Source organism: Melozone crissalis, unplaced genomic scaffold, assembly GCF_028551555.1.
Source record: "Melozone crissalis strain CALT ecotype California unplaced genomic scaffold, PUWL_Pcris_2 ptg000005l_1, whole genome shotgun sequence".
NCBI classification, from domain to species: Eukaryota; Metazoa; Chordata; class Aves; order Passeriformes; family Passerellidae; genus Melozone; species Melozone crissalis.
Window position 1 is genome coordinate 28,025,113 of NW_026535783.1, and position 20,210 is coordinate 28,045,322.

A 20,210-nucleotide genomic window follows, 5' to 3' on the forward strand; every position below is an offset into this window, starting at 1 on the left:
TTCTTAGAAGCGATGCTGAGACCATGCTGGAAGGCTTCCTGCATCTTACCTGCACCTTCCCCAAGTCACTTCCCCCACTTCACTGCCCTGCAGGAGCAAGTGACATTGCAAACAGTTACCTGTGCCTCATCCAGCCTTCTTGACCTTCCCTCCCAGCCCCTTATTCTACAAGAGAGGAAGGCTGATCTGAGAGCTGCCAAAGACTGTTTGTTTGCACCATGTAATTTGTATGGCAGAGAAATTGTGATGGAAGGTACAGTGTAAAAAATTATCTGGCTGTTTTATGCTGTTCTGTGGCTGTTAGGGAGATGCTCTTCATTGAGCATCTCAGATTAAGAGCTGTCCAAAACTTCTGTAAATACAAGTATGCACCTGTACACTTTTAAATTCCAATTGCAGAGGTTGTTGATTCTGCAGGATTTTCTCAAATCTGGTATTGGTTCCAGATTATCCTTTGGTCTGGCTGCAGGCCAGGTAGAAGTGTTTAGTGGAGGTAGATGCCTGCAAGGCTGCAGCATAAAACCAGCAGAATTCCCATGCAAGGAAGCTGAGTGTGCAGCCCCAGTTAAAGTGCTGCATTAAACATGGGTCTGCACTGCCTTATGTGCATGGGATCCTCCTAGCAGTGCTCCCACTGAGAAACATGGAGCTTTGCTGCTGTCAAAAGAAATAAGGATGTGGCTGAACTGTTTGTAGTTCTTTCTCCAGGAACTGTTCTATGCTTAAATTATGGGGAAGAAATGAGCTGAGAAGCTTAATTTGTAGCTCAGGTGTTGGGTGGTGTACATCACAAAGCCTAGGTCAAGGTTGCTGCTCTAGCTGGTATCTCTGCTCTGTATGGAGATGAACTGTGCTGAATTCAGAACAAAGGTGTCATTTCTGCTCTTGTGCAAAACCTATGCCTTCCCTTTGGGCACAAATGGCTGAAAGTGTGTGGGGAAGGATGTGCCTCAGCACACCTTCCTTCTCAGTCTTCTCTCTCACTGCACAGTGGACTTTACACAGATTAATTGCATTATTCCTTTAATCCTCCTTTTACTGTACCATCTGTTTCTGAGATGTAAAATTTCATGGATCTCTTAGAAGACTCTGGTTCCATATTCCAGGAGAAACCTGCTGTACATTTAATTAGCATATGACATAGCTTTTTCCTAACCATCCAGAATAAAAAGAGATCTTGATCCTGAACAACTGTTGCCACCTTCATAATACAGTTTTAAATCTATTTTAAAATGGCTAGAAAACAGATTTTTTTTTTCAAAGTCTGTTGTAATTTTATAATGTTGCATACTTGGCAAGTGTGACTGTGTTGCTATAGTGATCTTAAATTATGACCAGAATGAATTTTTACTCAAGGCTTATTTAGAACGCATCTGGCTCAAAGCCATCTTATCTGGTTCGCTGAGCCCTGGAAGAAACATTTGAATCCCCACAAATATTTTCTCTGAGCCTTCAGTTTTACAGTAATCTCACTGGTATAATTTTGAAATAATATTCTTTAAATGGGTTCCAAATGCATTTGAAATAATCAAAATTAAAATTTCTGAGAGGTGCAGTATCAACTTCAGAAGTGTAGCAATGAGGGAGTTTTTCTCCTCTTGCTTACAGAGAGGATGAGATGTTAGTCATATCTTTAGATAGTTCTGAAGTCAGAGCAGTCAATCCTTTAGTTGGACAATGAGAGGTAGAAATAAGAAGAGTCCTGTTTATTTAAAGAGCCTTGGTTCTTTACTGTAGAATGTATGGGGACTGTCTGAATCCATGTGTAAGGATCCTCTGTCTCATGGGACGAGGGAGTGAAAATATGTCAGACCTGCTCTTATAAACTCCAGGCAACTGTGTCCTTGGCTTACCATCCAACACTGAGATCCCTGTCTCCCTTCATGACAGTGATAACTGGATTGTACCCGGAGTATTGGATTCTCAACTTTCACTCTCAGAAAATCATTGTATGAAATCTCAAATGCAGAGGCTGGCAGCTGTTGTGGTGCTGCCCAGCATTGTCTGTATCAATAATCTTGATAGAGAATGCTGTGAGCCTTTGTAAAATAGGGAGGGCTAAGGAGAGTTGTACCTGTCCATGTCTTGGCATGGACCTGGACAGTTCTTCAAGTCTTGCTGTTCAGGAAATGCCTTTTTACATGGGATACAGCCCATTGGAAAGAAATTTTAAACTGCATGGCTTTTTGTCAGATGTAGGTCTCACTTATATTTTTACTGCTGTGCTTTATGATGCTGTACACTGAAATAATCTTTTCTGTTCAACACGCTTTTAAAATTTCCTTCTTGAGCTGTAGGCTGTTTGCTTCCCAGGCTGGTGCTTCTGGGAATTACTCTGTCCTGTGTTGCTGCACTGCTGAGTGTATCAAGGTGTCATTAGTTCTGCTAAATTCTGTGCATAACATTGTGCTTTTTACCATGTTGGAAAGGTCAATATGGGATTTATGAGAGATAAAATGCAGAAACTATTGACTACCACCACCTCTATACAAATGTATTTAATCAAGCAAAGCTTGTGAGGAATACCAAGTACATTGTCTTACTTACAGAAGCTGCATATCTGGTAATGTCATTGATTGCAATTTGGTTTTGACCTTCATTTTTGTGTTCTATTGCTTATCTGTAGGATATGCAGTAGGAATGGCTTATGTACAGATACAGGACCACTTACAGCCCACAGTAAGTTTAAATGTGCATTTAACAGACTGTATATCCCTAAAGTCCCTGGTCTGCACGGCAAATACTATTTTACTAAAACAGATAAATAAGCATAGTAAAAAGAGCAATCCTCCAAGTACACACACAGTGAGAAAAACTACCTTTTCCCATACATCCTTTTTGAAAATCTCCAGGTTCTCCCACCCACTGGGATCAAGTGTTGGAGTTTGTTCTTGGTTATTTACACATGCTAATCTTTTTATTTCGTTTGAAATGTTCCTAATAATTGAATTCTTTATCTTTAATACTGCCTGGAGCCGGATTACTTTGTTTAACATAGATATTGGGGTCCGAACTTGGCTTTTACAATTTAGGATTTTCTCAATTTCTATTTCACTTTCCCGGTTCTGTTTATTTTCTCCCAAATCATTATATATAGGAACTCCCAAACTTGATCCAGTTTCTTTGGGTAATAGGAAAATTGGTTTTATCACTCTAGCAATGCAGTTGCCAGACAAGATCAAACCTAGGGGTTTAGAGCTCCCCTGAAATGTGTTCCAAAAGGGGTTTATCTCTTTTCCAGTACACTCATATAAATACTTGTAACAAACAATTTTTCTTACCATTTTCACTATTTCTTTTCTTTTTACTAGATCTGCTGAGCTCGTTTCAGCAGCATCACATTCAAAGCACAACCAGGCTTCCCCTATAGGGCACTCTCCTAGGAGTGGCTGCCTAAAAGTGGCAGTATTGTATGCTATCCAATACACTCTCTTATTTTTCTGATAAAGGACCAGTTGGGAGGGGTTAACACAATCAGGGTTAGAACTGATGTGGACTCTCGACAAGGAGCTCACTTCCTCCTCATAGAGGGGTTGGTAGCATTCACTGCACCGCTCAGCTGGGCTTCCCCGAGCACCACCAGCAATCAGAGCCATCATTACTACCCTTCCCAAGAGTCCGGTATGGGTCATCTTGCACAGCCTGCCCACCCGGCCTTGCCTCTTGGGGAATTTTACTGAGGAAAAGCTTCCAAGCTCTTTAGAGTCCCTTCTACCCGCTTCTCTGGTTAAACCTCTCTTGGTCTGTTCCCTACCAATTTTGGTTTCCCCCAGGGGAGTGTTCTGTAGAGGATTAACCTGGAGTCTTTAGAATTCAATTGGGGAACTTAAACCAGAATTACTTATTTACAGTCTTAAACTTTTTACCAACATAGTTTACACAGAACAGTTTTGAAACATTTTAAGCAATATTAGAACTCTTGATACCAATTTTTTTCCCCACACAGTTCAGTCTTTTTGACTCTTCCTTCTGAGAGTCAACTTTAAATCACAGTATACTCAGGTGAATTAACTTGTGATGTGGAGGAATCCTTATCCAGTGCCCAGAGGTGAGTGGTGTGGACTCTGGTCCAATGCCAGAGGGAAAAACTGGGAGTCTGGCCCAATGCCAGAAGGAGAATGGGGTGGAGTCCGGTCCAATGCCAGAGGGAGAATGGGGTGCAGTCCGGTCCAATGCCAGAATGCCAGAGGGAGAAAAACCTGATGTTGAATCCTGGTCCAGTGCCAGGGGGTGAGAGTGATGTGAGTCCAGCCTTTTTCCTTTGGTCTGCACAGTCGAATTAGTAATGAAGAGTACCTGAAACGGGCTTTCAAACACAGGCATTAATGGTCTGCTATCTAATGATTTTATCAAAACTCAGTTTCTCTGTTTAATGTTATTGGTTAATTTCTCTTTTTCCATAGCTTGCATGTTTCTCTCATCAACTTCTGCATACTCTGTGTTTTGCAAGGAGTTGTATTTCGGTCAGCTAACTTAACTCCCAAAGTACTTTTATTCTCTTATATCTCTGTGTATTTAATTCACTGGTTTTCTGTTCTATTTTTCAAGATCTTATCTATTTATCTCTTGCTTCTGTTTCTTACTTTCACTTAGAGCTTAAATACTTCTTTCAACCCCTTACACTTAAAATTTTTCTTTACACCATTCCTCTACACAATACACTTCCCTCTAAGGAGATGTGGTAAAACTTGTAATGCACAATCTACTTCTATTCTAATTCGTCTATATTCACTCTCTTATTGCTCATTCACTATCACCCACTCCTTCACACCCTCAAGACACAAACTGGATCCTTATTGCTAGATAATCACGGGTCCCTGTCGCCCCCCTCACCCTGGGGGTGGTCCACAGGTCTCAGTATCCCTGGGCCTCTTGCAAGGGCCCTGACTCTGGTTGCCTCTGGTGCACATTCACCTGTGAGGCTGTCTGCGTGTCACTCACGCTCTTACAGCTACGGCTCCCTCACACACCTGAGGAGCACTAGTCTCGTTTGCAGGTCACACACACTCTTTGGCCACAGCCCCCACCCGCCCGGGGGACACAAGCCTGGTTTGCAGGTCACACACACACACTTCCACTGCCTCCTTCCCACCTGCCCGGGAAGTTGAGGCTGACTTTGCTTGTGACTCACTCTCACACACACAAGACAACAATAAGGTACCTTTTACTTTCGCATCACTTATCACAAGTTAAGTATTACTAGCCAGTTTTGGTGCTATTGGATATCCTTTCTACCTAGCTGTTTTTGTCTAACTTCAGATGGTTTTTTTTTTTCACTATACTATACTATAATATACTTCTTAGTACTTTGTTGAGACAGGACTTACCTGCTCCTGTATCTACTCAAAAATTCAAATTCTTCATTTAGGGGTCCCACTTCAAAGTTTACCAAGGGCTCTTCTAGATGTTGCATTGGGTCCCCTATAGTGTAAAGCCCCTGACCCTCTAATCATCACCTTTAAGGATCTTCCCTAAAATATCTTGTTCCCTGGCTATTGCCGCATCGAAACTGAGCTTTCTACAAAATCTCCTGACATGTCCTGCCTTTCCACAGTATGAGCAATGTCATTCTCTCAAAGAGCCTTGAGGTGTCTCCATCCCTCTTGCACCTGACAGTACTGGCCTGTCCTTGCCTCCTCCTGGTGGTGGACCCACCCACCCTGCACTTTCTCTAGCTACAGCAACCATGATCTTAGCCTTGGTCTTTGTTTTTTCTTCCTCCCTCCTTAAATACACCTTCAATGCTTCTCTTAATAACTCATTTATGTCCTTCTCTTGCCAATCTTCCATCTTTTCCAGTTTTCTCCTTATATCAGGCCAAGATTTGGTAACAAATTGGACTTTTAGCAGCATTTGACCTTCTAGGGTGTCTGGGTCTATTCTAGAGTACAACTGGAAGTTCCGCCTTAGGCGGTTAAGCCAGGCAGCAGGAGCTTCATCCTTCTCTTGTGCACCCTCAAATGCCAATTGGGTGTTAGTTCCTTTGGGAACTGACTCTTTGATCCCTCGTATTGTCAAAGACCTATATTCCCTCATGGCCTTCCTCCCCTCCTCCTGGTTAGGGTTCCAGCTGGGCTCCGTTAGTGGCAATTTCTGTTCACCTGTTGGCACCTTGGGTCCTGGACTGTTATCTTTCTCCCATATTCTTATGCCAGCCGCCCTTATCATCTGGACCTCTTCTGGGGAAAATAATATACTCAGGATGGAATTCATCTCCCCCCAAGTGTAGATATTTGGACCTAGAAATTGATCCACTTGGTTGGCTATGCCCACTGGGTCCTCAACTAAATGCCCCAACTCTTTCTTGAATCCTCTCACCTCAGAAGCAGTTAGGGGAGCATTCACAAAGCCAACACCTCCCGCTACTCCTCCCATAGGAACCTCTCGGAGGGGAAACGGTCTCTCCGCCTTGGAGGTCTTGGATCTGGTGCTACAGTACGGCCCATCTTCAGATGCCAAACTACTTTGAGGGATATCTGGGTTACCCTGAACTTTCTGCCCATCAGCAAGTGTATTTGCTGATAGCTGTTTATCGGGCGAGGAGGCATTTGTGCCCCAACTAGGAGAAGGTAAAGGGACAGCAATAGGAGGGGGAGAAGAGCCTGAGTGAATATTAAGTGGAGCTGGAGGAGGGGTGGAGAATGCAGCAGGTGGAGTAGGCGCTTGTGGTGATGCAGAGGGAACTGGGGGAGATACTGGGTTTATCATAGTGGAAGCTGAAGAGGTAGAAGGAGGAGTTTGAGCAGGTGGTAATGAGATGGCAGCCGGGGGAAGAACCGGACTTGCCATTTGAGGTGCTTGAAGAAGAGGATTATAAGGTGGAGGGGCAGAAGGAAGCAAATAATCCAGGGGGTCCCATCTTTTAGTAGTCCTATCATCCCCTCCTTCATTCCCCTCTTTCTTCCTCTTTTGTACCTTACAAATTCGCACCCCTTCATCCTTAACAGCGCTCTTTACCCAGCAAGATACATACAGTAATTGCTCAGGATCAGTATCGCCTTGAGCTGTCAGATAATTATTTAATTGTTGGCACATCCACTTATCTTTTGTCCCACACGAAGGCCATCCTCCTTGCACCTCTATTTCTGGCCACACTTCCATACAATAATGGATCATTTTCACTTTATCTAATCCCTCTGTGGCCTCTATAGAATCCCATTTTACTAACAGTTCTCCTAAGGGACTATTGGGATGTATATACCTCAGTCTCTTGCCGGTCTTTTTACTACTACACCCTCCCATTTTTCAGGTCTCAATAAAAAAGTCCCAAAGGTGCCTCTACTGACCGGGAATTTCAAAAAAACCTTGTTTGAGGAGCTTCAGCCTCCTCCACTGAACTTTAAATTTCTGCCTGATGCTCAGGACTTTATACTGAAACAACTGCCCAATCTCTTGACTGCCCAACTTCCCAACGTCAGGTCTTACATCTATCGGGACTTGAACACACGAAGCCTCGGCCTAAGAATCCGGGTCGTGCCTGACTCCCTCAGTCAGGAAAAACAACTGCCTGATTTTTAGTTTGCCTAACCCACCAATTTTTAGGCTTCACCGTATCAGGACTTAAAAGCAAACCACAGCCTCCTTCGCTGGGGTTTGTGCCTGACTCCTTTGTCAGGACTTACTTTGCCTGCAGGGCTTGTGAACCACCCGAATCCTTCTCGGGACTGACAAATCTTACTCGAATCCTTCTCGAGACTTACAAAAGGGCCTGACCTCCCTTTGTCAGGACTTACTTTGGGTGCGTGCCACTCAAACACAAATTCCCTTCGCACGCCCGAAGGAGGGGGGGCCCTTTATTCCCCCTTGGGAGACAATTCACTCACACTAATTCCACTTGCTTCCCCCTGTTCCCGGCCTGCCCCTTCGCAGGAGTCAGGAAACGTGGTACTGAGGGGTCCACTCTCAGGTCGAGGGTCCGGCTGCTGGCCCGCGTCTCACTCACACACACATGCGCACGTCTCCCACTCCCGCCACCGGATTTCTCACCAGTCCAGTGCTCCGGTGCTCCTCTGCGTCGCTGTCCTGAGCCGATCTCTCTGGTCCTGGTAGCCAGCTGTCCTCTGAAGATCCAAGATGGCAAGTCCTGAGTCCTCTTGCGGCGTGGCTATTCCGGACGAGCGCCCCCAGCTGAAATAAACATGGCCAGGAGACTTCTTCTCCTTTTTTAATGCCTTTATTAAAAGTGATCAGCTCAGGATTGGGCGGCTGGACGAGTCTGCAGCGTCCCGTCGTTTCCCAGGGCAACTCAGAGGAGGAGGATATGCACAGCTCTGTCCACTAGGGGCAGAGCTGGGGGATCCGGTCCTCATGGGAGCCTTTAGGGCATGGTATTCCCCGCCAGGTGTTCCTACTTTGGCCCGGGTCTCGCTTCCTGCCAGACCTGGCCCGGGAGCTCTCGAAGATAGGGTGAGGAACAATGAAGCTTTCCAGCATTTCTGCAGGCCCAGCACTCCGCTCCTCACATCCAGACATCACTCCAGTCTCTCAACTCTTATTTGGCTTGTTGTTTTTGGGGTCTTCTCAGTACAGCGGGGGACCCAGACAGCATTCTGGTCTTGGAGTCACTTTGCATAACCCCCTCACCTTCTCAGGTGTCTTCACTATTCTGAGAAAGGTACAACTTAGTCTCGGGCAAGGCTCTGCTAATACAAAAGGAGCGATTAGCCTCAACGACCCGTGATTACAATAACAAAACACGCAGAACTTGGGCAGGGCCAGTGATCTGGCTGCCTTTTTGTAACTTTTTCCTCACAAAAAAAAATATTAACCGAATTTTTGTTCATAACAGTGGATCTTTCCAGTTACCCCTCAAAACGTTGCTTTATGTAATTTAACATATTACTTTATGTAATGTTTAAACTGGGGACCCAGACAGTACAAAGAGGTGTGTGCCATGGAGAGAAGCAGCAGTGCTAATGCTTTGGACAATGAGGAAATCTGGGCTCTGAGACATGCTGCAAAGTGCATGCAGATTCGACATACCCCACAACCAGCAGACTAAAAGGTTCAAGCTTAGAGGTCTTGTCCAGGCTGAAACATGAATTGTATTATTACTGTCCCAGCACAGACTGCTTCAGGCCTAAAAATGGTGTAGCAAAGACTTCACAATTCAAGCTCAAGCAAGCAAAAGGCATGCAGAAATTAAGTGACTTATCAAGGTCATCTTGGAAGTTGGTTTTAGAGCCAAGGATTGCAGCCAGTTCAACAGACTGAATTGCAGTGCTCCTGGCAGAATTCTTGAGCAGTTTGTTGGCTGCAGGCAAGGCAAGGACGCTGCTTCCGTGCAGCAATATCTCCTTCATCAATATCACACATAAACTGTTTGTTGGCCTGGTGAGCTGTCAAAGGCAGAACTCTACCAGCTCTTGCCAGGCAACCCCCTGGTTCAAAAGGTTTCACCTGAAGTATTGTTTACCCTGAAGTGCAAAACTACTGCTTTTGTTACTTGTTTTTTCTAGGTGCTGTTAGCCAGCAGGCATACCTGCCAGCTCATCCTTGCACTTGCTTTACTCTTAACTTCTTGATGAAGGAAGGGTCTGTGGATAGCAATAGCTCAATAATGGTTGTTGTTTGTGCCTTTCAAGCAGAGTCTCATCAGCAGCTCATTCAGGCACTTTCAAACTGGAAGCCTGTAGTTGTATAACACCCGTTTTACAAGTCAGGGAACAAGTGTGGGTGTTGAATAGGGAAATCAATGCCTTGACAAGAAAGTATTTTCTTCCCAATGCACCAGGCAATTCCATTTGAGTCTGTGCTTGGTAGAAGAAGCTGCCTTGTGCCAGACAGTCCCTTCTTTGAGAATGCTTAGCAGCTGTGCTGGTCCTACTCACCATTTCAGAGAGTTTGACCATTACTAATTCTCATGTCAGTCTAAGGTGAAAGGGGGAGACAGAAGAGAAGAAGAAACGTCACTATCAACAGAGAAAGAGTTCCCATCTGAAACCCCAAGGTGGAGAAATACTCAAATGTTTTGGTATTTAAAACCCTTTAAAACCCTGCCATCACTTTCATATTTTGCTGAAAATGTGAAGGAAGAAAGCTGCACAATGGACAAGACACAACAAATGATGAGCTATTAACTGAGGAGCTTGGCAGATCCTAGTGAAGTGTTGAGCAATGTTTTCCTAAGGATATGTTCATATTACGACTCTGTAGTGCCTTTGCTCTATTATCAAATGGCTTACTTTTGTTTTAGCTCTTAATTACCATGGTAAATGGTTCTTGGGTACTTACAATGTTTATTTAACTACCAGATTTAAAAGGTATATAAGGTCTGTAAGGCTTGCATAGGTGAAGTTATTCTTCTGTAAGAGTATTCCACTTAATTATCTACTGTTAAAAAAATTTTACCAATAAAAAAGCTAATTGCTATATGAGAATAGAAAAATTTCTTTTTTTACTGAAAGAAATGCAAACTGCCCTCATGTGCAGGCCTCATGTAGGGGCAATTTGTTTGCTTTCAAAGTGTCTGCCTTCCATCAGAGATGGGACAGTGAATAACAGTACCATGTGTCTGTCCTGTGTCCCTCCCTCTGTCTAGAAGGCAATGGATAGTCTGCCTCTGGACATTTAAGTGTGAGGTAACAAGAACAAAACCACACCATCAGTGACACATAGATTTTTAAATGGGATGCAAAAAGCAGGTTGTTAGCAATTTCTCTTCTTGGGACTGCTATTCTGTCATAGACACACACAGCTGTGTAGGTGCTGTCCCCTCCAGCCAGGCTGGGCTGACACCGCAGGGGAACTTGGTGCTTGTGATGGCATTCCACATGCTTGGACACTGCTGGGCAGCACGGTGGGAACAGCCCTGTGTGTGATGCTGAAGTCTCTGTGGGCCTGTTGTCCAGTGGAGGCTCTTGTTTTCACTCGGTCTTGTTTTATAATGTAGTGGGCCTTGATCTCTAGAAGCTTCTTCAGTAAAATCTTTTATTCATAACTCGATTAAAAGTAATTGTCTCACTCTATGCTTGAAACCCCTAAATTCTGACGAGCAAATATCCTTACCTCTATTTTCTTGAGACGTATTTCCAATTTCGTCCAACAGTACAAAAAGAAAAAAATATCTTTTTAAACATGGCAAATTCTCACTTAATTCCATTAATAGATCAGCTGTGACTTTAAAGAAAAGCAACAACAACAACAACAACAATAACAACAAAAAAAGAAGAGATACATAATGAAGAGCTTAGAAATTAATTAAAAGCCCATCTACCACTCACAGAAAGTATGGGGGTGTTTCCCATCTAACTGGTTGACAGAAAAATCTACTGTCTAGATCAATTTTCTTAGGGCTAGATTCTCACTAAAAACATACATTCTCTTTAAAATTAATTAGATTTCTTTTTTTCCCCCGGATAATAATCTTAACTTTTAATGTGATAACCAACATTTCATTTCTCTAAATTAATGGCTTTAATACCTCCGGGACTAATGGATTATTTTGTTCTGGTGACAAAACACAGAAGTACGGAAAAAGAGTTATTTTCTGAGTGCCATATACATTTTCTTCATTATAAATTCTATTATTCTATTCCCTTTTTCAGAGTATTCTACAGTATTTTCCTGCATCTCTTTCTCTATTCAGATTTGTTTTAAAAGCAAAATTGTTTGCTTAAATCAATGTCCAGAATATTTCCTTTACAAAAGGAGTATGTTAATACCATAATAATTTCGACCAGAATTGTGATGTAATTTCAAGCTCTACTTTAAAAATACTCAGAAAAGCTGTGTATTTCTAAGATCGTACTTTACAGTAAATTCTCTCTTTCCAAATTCCTGTCCAGTTGTACTCTATTCTCTCTGACCTTAGAAAGCAAAATGCAATCATCAACATTGCTGTAAAGTGTGACTGCGCTGTGGCTTACCGTGCAAGAAGAGGGCCTCAGCACAGGGTTGAAGGGACACAAGGACATCCAGCTGGTGAGACAGGGAGTGGGGCTGTAACCCCATGAGTCATTCATAAATCTGCAGCACCAAGTTATTGTTTCTTGATAACTTACAAATGCTGTCATGGAAAATGCATCGCCTCAATGAGAACAATAAAACTATTCCCTCCATGTCCTTAAGGGAAAATCTTTTGCTCTGTGATGCCTTGGCATGTAAATATGGCTTTGGGATGAGGCACGTCTCTGGCACTCCAAAGTGTTGGGAAGGGTGTTTCCTGGGAAGACATTTTGGTTTGGCCTGTTCATTTGACCTTGACATCAGAACTGCAGTTTGTGTCCTTTCCATATTCTCCCCCCCCAGGCTCCCTGAGGAGCCTACCATTCAAGACTTTGAATGCTTTCTGTCTCAAAAAGATCAGCACCCATTCCTCATCACTGCTTGGTTTTTGGCAGCACTGTCTCTTACAAAGCCATAAAGAAAATCAACCACTTCTGCACCAACAGAAATAATGTGACCTATTACATGAGAGGACAGAAATCAAGTGTTTACATTTTCTGCAAAAGTTTTACCCCTGTCCAGTGCTTATCTATTCTCAAATGTTTCTAAATTATGCCAGGGGGAGCATGAAAAGTGTTTACTCTCTTCTAAAGAAGAAATCTGAAATGAGGGACATTTGGCATACTGTATATGGTCTTTATTTAGGAAAGTTTTGAATAAAACTGACTACTTTGTTTTGATATGTTGTGCTTTTGGCTTTTAAAGAGAGAGAAAGAAGCAAAAATTAAGTAAGAGAAGGAAAATTAATGTGGAGTAAATGTAGTCATATTAGTCAAACTGGAAATCATAGGAGATTTGTATATATGCCTGCATGAAGAATCTTCTCTTCAAATTGATTCAAAGGAAAAGCATTAAATCATGCAAAATGAGAGATATGGAAATGGCTGAAATTACACTCCTTGTCTATTTTGCTTTCTTTCTTAAGAGAGAAACCATATGTTATGTCAGTGAAAGCTAACTTAATATATACCAAAGAGTATGACTGCTGTAAAAACCCATAGATTGTGAATTGTATTTCATAATGTGATATGAAGAAATTAATTGCTTTATATAAACTACAGAAACATCAGACACTATGGTAAACAGTACATAATCAGTTAAAGGGAAGAATCACTTAGGGTTCTGCAGCAAGGATGTAATTATGATCCCTAGTGGTGCTGGCAAATTTATATGGATTTAACCACAATGCATCAACATATCAGGTGCATGAGGTAAAGAGCAGCACTCATGGATAAAAGCCACTAAGGTGCTTCAACTTGGGGTGTTGTCTGTCTCTCCCCTTTTATGTTGCTTCTACCATGTCTCCTGGCTGTGGAATGCTCTGTTGCCACGTACGTTATATTCCCTCCAGGCACTCTTGAATCAAAATGGTTCCCTTGTCAGTGGCTGGATAGCTATAGAAGTAGGTTTTCTGGCTTTATGGTTGCTGGTGTTATCAGGGGAAATCATCACAGAGCACCTGGAGCTTGGACATCCTGCCTCCACAAAGGCCATTCACAGCAATATCGCAAAGTCCTAGCTACTGTCAGCCTCCAGCTCTCCTTTTGTCCTTCAGCTGCTGATAAGCAACATCAGAGGTGATCAGTGTTCACCCCTGAAGGAGCACTGTGCTCTTTCTAGAAGGTCTTTGGGGCTGTTCACTGCCAGAGCAGCTAAAATCTATGTTCCCCACAAGCAGAACTAAGCCTCTCTGAGAGAAACAACTGCATGAGCCAGCATGCTGGCAGTCTTGAATTTAGACTGTTCCTGGGACAGTAGGAAAAGGAACTTGGTGGGTGCTAAGCTCATTTCTCTCCATGGGTATTACTGGAAAAAGTGATCCATCAGGAATCTAGGAACATGATTATGATTACAGCAAATGATCTGCCATGACTTCCCCAGAGGACTGGATAGGCACTGACTGCCAGCTTCTCTTGCTGCATTCTTCCAAGATCGAGCTATCTCCTTGCAAGAAAAGGACAGGTTTTCGGCTTGCCCAGGGGATTTCTTCTGAGCTGAAATCTGGACCAGAAAGATAATCACCAAAGCACATGGCTGAACAAAGATATGAATCCATATTCTTGAGTATGAATCTTCCAGATAAACCTCAGACCAATTTACCTTCTCTTTAACAGGCCTAATATAATTTAAAATTATATATTTTCTTAAAATATTAGGTATTTATTTAAAAATTAAATCATATGGTCTCATCAGGAACATTCACAATATGAACAGCAGGGCTAATTGCTGTGGAACTAGCTCAAAGTCACTTTGGTGGAAGAGTTAGAGTTTACCATTAAAAACACTAGGTTTTTCCTTGTTCTGCTGTCCTCATGGCTTCAGATGTCTCTTCCTGTGGAATTCCAAAAAACAGGAAAATGTTTTTTAGCACATGACAATGCTGCAGAGAGACAAAAACATAGCGGTAAGATGCAGTTTTCCTGATACTTCTGTAGTATGATAGTGTTGGTGACCTGCAGTAACAACTGCTGAATCCCAGTGGGCAAATCACCATGGCCTGATGAAAATCCCAACTTGCTTATTTGGGTGACTGAGCATTGACTTGAGAGGAGACAGTATGACTTGTTGAATCATTATATATTCCTTACAAATCTTCATTGTGGAGACCCACAGTGAGTCCCAACTTTTCTCAGACATTTATGCCCACAGATAGGTCCTCTTTGGTACAACATTGCTGTGGTCATTTACCATAAATTCTTACAGATTATTTTGACTTTTACCATTCCCTGTAAGACTCCTGAGAGTGGGGAGATTTTTTCCCCTTTTTCAGTTTTTGTAATGCCCTGCTTAGTTATTAGGTAGTGAGGTTCAATGGGAAAGACAAGCTAGGGCAACTTTTTATAGCTGTTGAATTTTTAGGACAACCTGTATCACACCAGTCTCAGACCTAGGAAACAGGAACATTTTTAGCTTCAGTTCCTAGCTTAAAAATGACTGGATGTCCCTCAATTCAATAGCAGTTGTCAAACCTAGTAGAAGATCAAAAAGAAATGGAAATCAGGACAACTGTTTTGTGTTCTGACTTAGGCAATGAACATCAATGGATATATCCTGATTCACATAATGGTTTTGTACTCTTAGTAATCAATGTCTTGCATTATCCATACTATGTTTTTTGATCCTTGGCTCTCATTTACATTTATCAGTGAACAAAATTGTTCTGCATCTGTGAATTTTGGCATAGTCTGAGCCATCACAGTCCATACATAAAAGATGGATGCACCTCATATTATATTGGCCCTTGCTGCAAGTGAATGGTTCCTCTTCTCTCCTCATTATCCCCTTTGAGCTAATTATGCTCATTTATTCATATGGTCACAGCTCTGCAACAGTCCATCTGTTACACAGACATGCTCATATTAAACAACCTGCTCTCCTGCATTGCCTGGGAGAAATTCAGGACACATGATTCCTTACCAGAAATTATGTTCTGATTTGAGAAGAGTCTATGTGCTTTGTATCTTTAAGAGAGAGGATAATTTTAGTAAAAGCAAGTGAAAATCTTCCTATGTGGATCCTTCTACAGCATGACCAATAAATCACCTTCCTGAAAGTCAGCAGATGCTTTTTAAAGAAATTTGGTAGTGAAAGAAAAATGTTGCAGCAGAAAACTGCTGGAGAAAGAAGAAAGGATTTGGCTCTCTCTGTGGATAATGGCAGGATGGGGAGAAAGATCTTTCAGACATTCTACTGGTAGCAGGATTTGAAATAAAAAAAATATTGGATATGAAAATTTTGTGCAAATGAGTATGTGGGTGGTGAGAATGTGAATTTTAACAGTTACCAATATATATTGATAGGGATTTCATAGGGGCAAGGTGACATATTTATTACATGACACCTTTAATAGGTCACCTGTGGGCTGGCATGATTTCCACGCAGGCCAGGTTGATTAACAGTGTACAGCATTAGTAGGGTGGATAACACAATGGGACTGACCCCATTTGCTTTCAAATCATAGGCAAGGTCACCAGAAAACAGTAGGTCACTGTTCAAAACCAAGCAAACGGTGTATTAGTTAATTTAAAAAATTACTGGCAAAGTTGTTATTTTCAAAGCATGCATTCCTGTGCTGTTCTGTTAATTATCCCAGGACTCTCAGGGCTAGAAACAGCCTTTGTCAAGTGGAAGTACCTAGTCTCATATGGCTTCAGGGATCTAGAATCTCGGTCAGAGAAAGGAGCAGTAAACATTGTAAAGTTGATGACGCGTCATAAATCCTGACAGAAGAAAAATTCTCACCAGGAGCAGTAATAGTCAAATTATTCCAATACTCATTGTCAATTAAGATGAGGCCTCCATCTACAGAGAATTTCAGGTTGCTGCTTTGTAAACACCTCTTCTCCAGATGTTAATGCAATCCGGAAATGTCAAAATCAAGTAGGTATTATAGACATACGTTGTCAGATATATTCTTGCAATGGCCGATGCTTGTATTGCCCTGAATGCCCATTGCCTGTAAAATTCGGTGTGAAATGAGATCATGTTACAATATCTAGGGGCAGGAAACACCAAGACACTTATGGCAGCTCAGGCATGGGACCCTATGCAGAGAAGAGAAAGGATGGTGCTCTCTACCACCCAGTGCTGGCCACAATACATTCCCATGAGCAGTGTGGAAAAGTTTCTATGTAAGTGTAGATGTAGAATTCTCTCAGACAGAACAGACTTGCTTTTGGACTGTGTCCTCAATAATACAGCCCATGATTTTCCTGCCTTGAAGATGGTAATATGTACAATAAGTATCCGAGCTGAGGGAAAAGGACTCACTGCTGAAATGACTCTCAAAGTAAACCTGCTTGAGGTAAAGCTGAAGATTCCTACCATCAAAATGTTTTGCTACTGACTGCAAGAGGACTGTTGTGGCTAGACATGTGCTCTGGTCCCAAGTGCTGGGACCAGCAATCACCACCTCACAATTCCTATTAGAACTAGTTCCAATTCCTGTAAGGACATGTGGACATGATCTGGACTGTGGAATTCTAGTCACTCTTCTCCTTTATCTTAGTGATGTTTTTGAGGACAAATTAATATCTGAAACTAAAAATACATAGTTCATTTTGTCATGACTGCAAGAGGATCACCACCAAAACCACTTGAAGTGGAGATAATTTTTCTGTTCTTCTTTTTGCCATCTTATTCAGAAATACCAGTATTTCATAAATAAACAATAAAAGTTATAGATCAACATTTAACAGGTAACAGCAAAAGTTACAGGTAAGCAATAAATGTTGTGTCTCTCCAGTGAGGGGGAAGGTGTGGTATCTCTCATTCATCCACTTTAACATGCAAGATCTCCTTCTCCCCTTTTTTATTAGTCACATTGCATTTTCTTGTTTGTTTGTTTTCTGATTAAAATGCATGTAGAAAATGCAGGTCTGATGCTGAAAAAATAATCTTCCCTTCAACAAAAAACCCATAAAATGAAAACAAAACCAAAAAAGCTTGACAAGCTGAAAACACACAAATATTTTCCCAGAAGTCTTTCATGTAGTTGTACACTTCTGGTCCCTGTGTCCATGCATGAGGTGCTGAATACAATTTATAATTTATGGGATGCACAAATAAAAGTCATTAAATCTGTTTGGACACTGCCAAGTGGTGCCCATGCTTCACTTGCTGCTGTGGGCCCATTTCTTCTTGTGGCTCACTGCTGCTCTCAGGCTGCTGCAGACAAAAGCGTGCCATGCACAGCAAACAGCTTTCTTACAAGACAGATTGGCCTGCTCTGGCTAGCTGCAAAGCACAGTATGGTCAAACCAGCTGTGCACTACAATTCTAGCTGTGTTCCAATGAGAAACTTATGCAAGCCCTCTCATGATGCTCTATTTATATTTGAATTCTCTTTTATGAAGGTCTTTTTGCAGCCCCTGTTGCAAATCTGACACTAAATACCTCTATCTCTGCACTAATATTGCAGCTGCTTTTAGAATGCAAACCAGCTCCAATACATCCAGATATCTGTGTGTTTCTACCCTGTGAGAACAGAAAAACAGAGACTCTGCCGAGGGTCTGGTGAACATATTAAAACATTCCTGTTCTTGCCTTGAGTATATCTCCTTGAATATTGAGAGTCATTGTGCTCTCTTGAGTGAAGTGGGAAGGTGTTTGCGGTCTCCCTCAGACATCCACTTGAATGTGCAGACCTTGTTTCCTGGGACGTAAGAAGACCTCATCTCTGCATCCTGTTTTTTACCCTCTTCAGTCTGGGATGTAGCTGAAAGGCTGTCTTTTCACAGCAAACTTTGACAAGGTGACAAAAAACCAGTAGCTATGATAGCCATGTTTTATATTGATGTATGAATCACATACTGGAATGCCATGGCAAACTCTGTCCTTTGGAAGCAACTAATTTTCCTCAATGTCTGAATTGGCCTTTCCTTTTGTCAGCTAATAATTAGGCAGAATTTTCTCACCTTGTTCTCAGAGAGTAAAGGCTAAGGAGAATAAATTATTTCACTTTTGCAAGGTATATGCTAATCTTCTTTTGGTAGTTTGGGAAGTAATAATTATACTGATGTCTGGTTATTTCAATCTCTTACTATAGGAATAGAATCAGTTCATATGGCACTAAGATAAGATTTCCAAATTCTCAAGGCAACTGTATAGTATCATGCCTGGGAAGGGGAAGGCATTTGGAGAAGAGGCTGCTAGAGCAACCTTTCCCTTGCGTGCTAAGAGGCTTTGGAGAGGACAGAAGGTGAAGCGTTTTTTTTACCCACTGAGATTATGATGCTTCAAGAGCAAAACCAGCCCAACTCTCAGCTGTGGAAATTGGCATGTGTGTGCCTGACCTTGCATTTTCTACATAAAACACATGGTCTACTCAGTCACAGTGGGAAATGCAGGTACTTAGTACCTGAATAATACACTAGGAATGGGACAACACAGCCTTTTGCTTCCTCCTATGCATTAAACTTGAATGCAGCTTCAGAGGTATGTTGCTCAGGGCCTTGCTGTCTCTTTCGGGTAAAAGAAAAAGAAAGGAAAGAAAGGAAAGAAGGAAGGAAGAAGGAAGGAAGGAAGAAAAAGAAAAGGAAGGAAGGAAGTGGCGGAAGGAAGGAAGGAAGGAAGTGGCAGAAGGAAGGAAGGAAGTGGCGGAAGGAAGTGGCGGAAGGAAGGAAGGAAGTGGCGGAAGGAAAGAAAGAAAGAGAGAAAGAAAGAGAGAAAGAAAGAGAGAAAGAGAGAAAGAGAGAAAGAGAGAAAGAGAGAAAGAAAGAAAGAAAGAAAGAAAGAAAGAAAGAAAGAAAGAAAGAAGAAAGGAAAGAAAAGGAAAGAAAAGAAAAGAAAAGAAAAGAAAAGAAAAGAAAAGAAAAGAAAAGAAAAGAAAAGAAAAGAAAAGAAAAGAAAAGAGAAAAGAAAAGAAAAGAAAAAGAAAAGAAAAAGCTGTAGTTGGCATGTTCCTAATTCACAAAAGGCTGCAGGAATGTTCAGTTAGAGCTGTGTGGAAAGAGGACCATGGCTGGATTTGCAAGTAGATTACGCTTCTTTTTTTGGTCAGGGCTCTTCCTGATGCTTTCATGGTGACTTGCCGCCTCCAGGCAGAGGCAGTCCCACATCAGAGTACCTAGTGATGGTGTTATGCCTGTGAAACCTGCGTGGCAAGGGACCCGGCTGCCTGGAACTCTTGTCACCACTGTCTCCAAAGGACAGGTAAGTGTCATCAGGGCTCTTGTATGTGGGACATCAGTGCCAGTGGGAGCCCATAAGTGTTCTTTTAAAGCCATGGAGAATTGTGAGTCTAGGTCTGGATTACCTTTTGCTAGAGATGGAGTGTTACATTATATTCGCCTACAGAGAATCTTAGACACCACTTTTTTGTACAGCTCTGTTGTGGAGTTGTGGTGTCCTTCCAGATCTCCTTACTATTGGATCAGCATTTGTCCACTAAATATTGCTGTTCTTCTCTATCAAACATATATATTTTCATAAAAGCCTTGGGTAGTACTTTCCTTCTTGGTTGTTGTGTCACTCGGAGATAAATCTGAAGTGAGCTGCCTGCCTCCAAAATGAATAGGCAAGAGGAAGATTTGATAGACAGATGGACACAGAAATAACCTCTCTTTATTCTATTATTAGAGAAATAGTAAGACACTTTCTGAGTAAGTTTAAGCTGAAACGAACTTCTTGGGAATGCTTGATCCTCCTCTGTGTAGAATGTATTTTTAGCAATCTTCTGCTTACAAGAAAAGTCAATTTTTAAGTGAAAATACAGCAGAAGCTAGTTAAGTTTGAGTCCTTTAGGACATTTTTCTTGAGCCAGT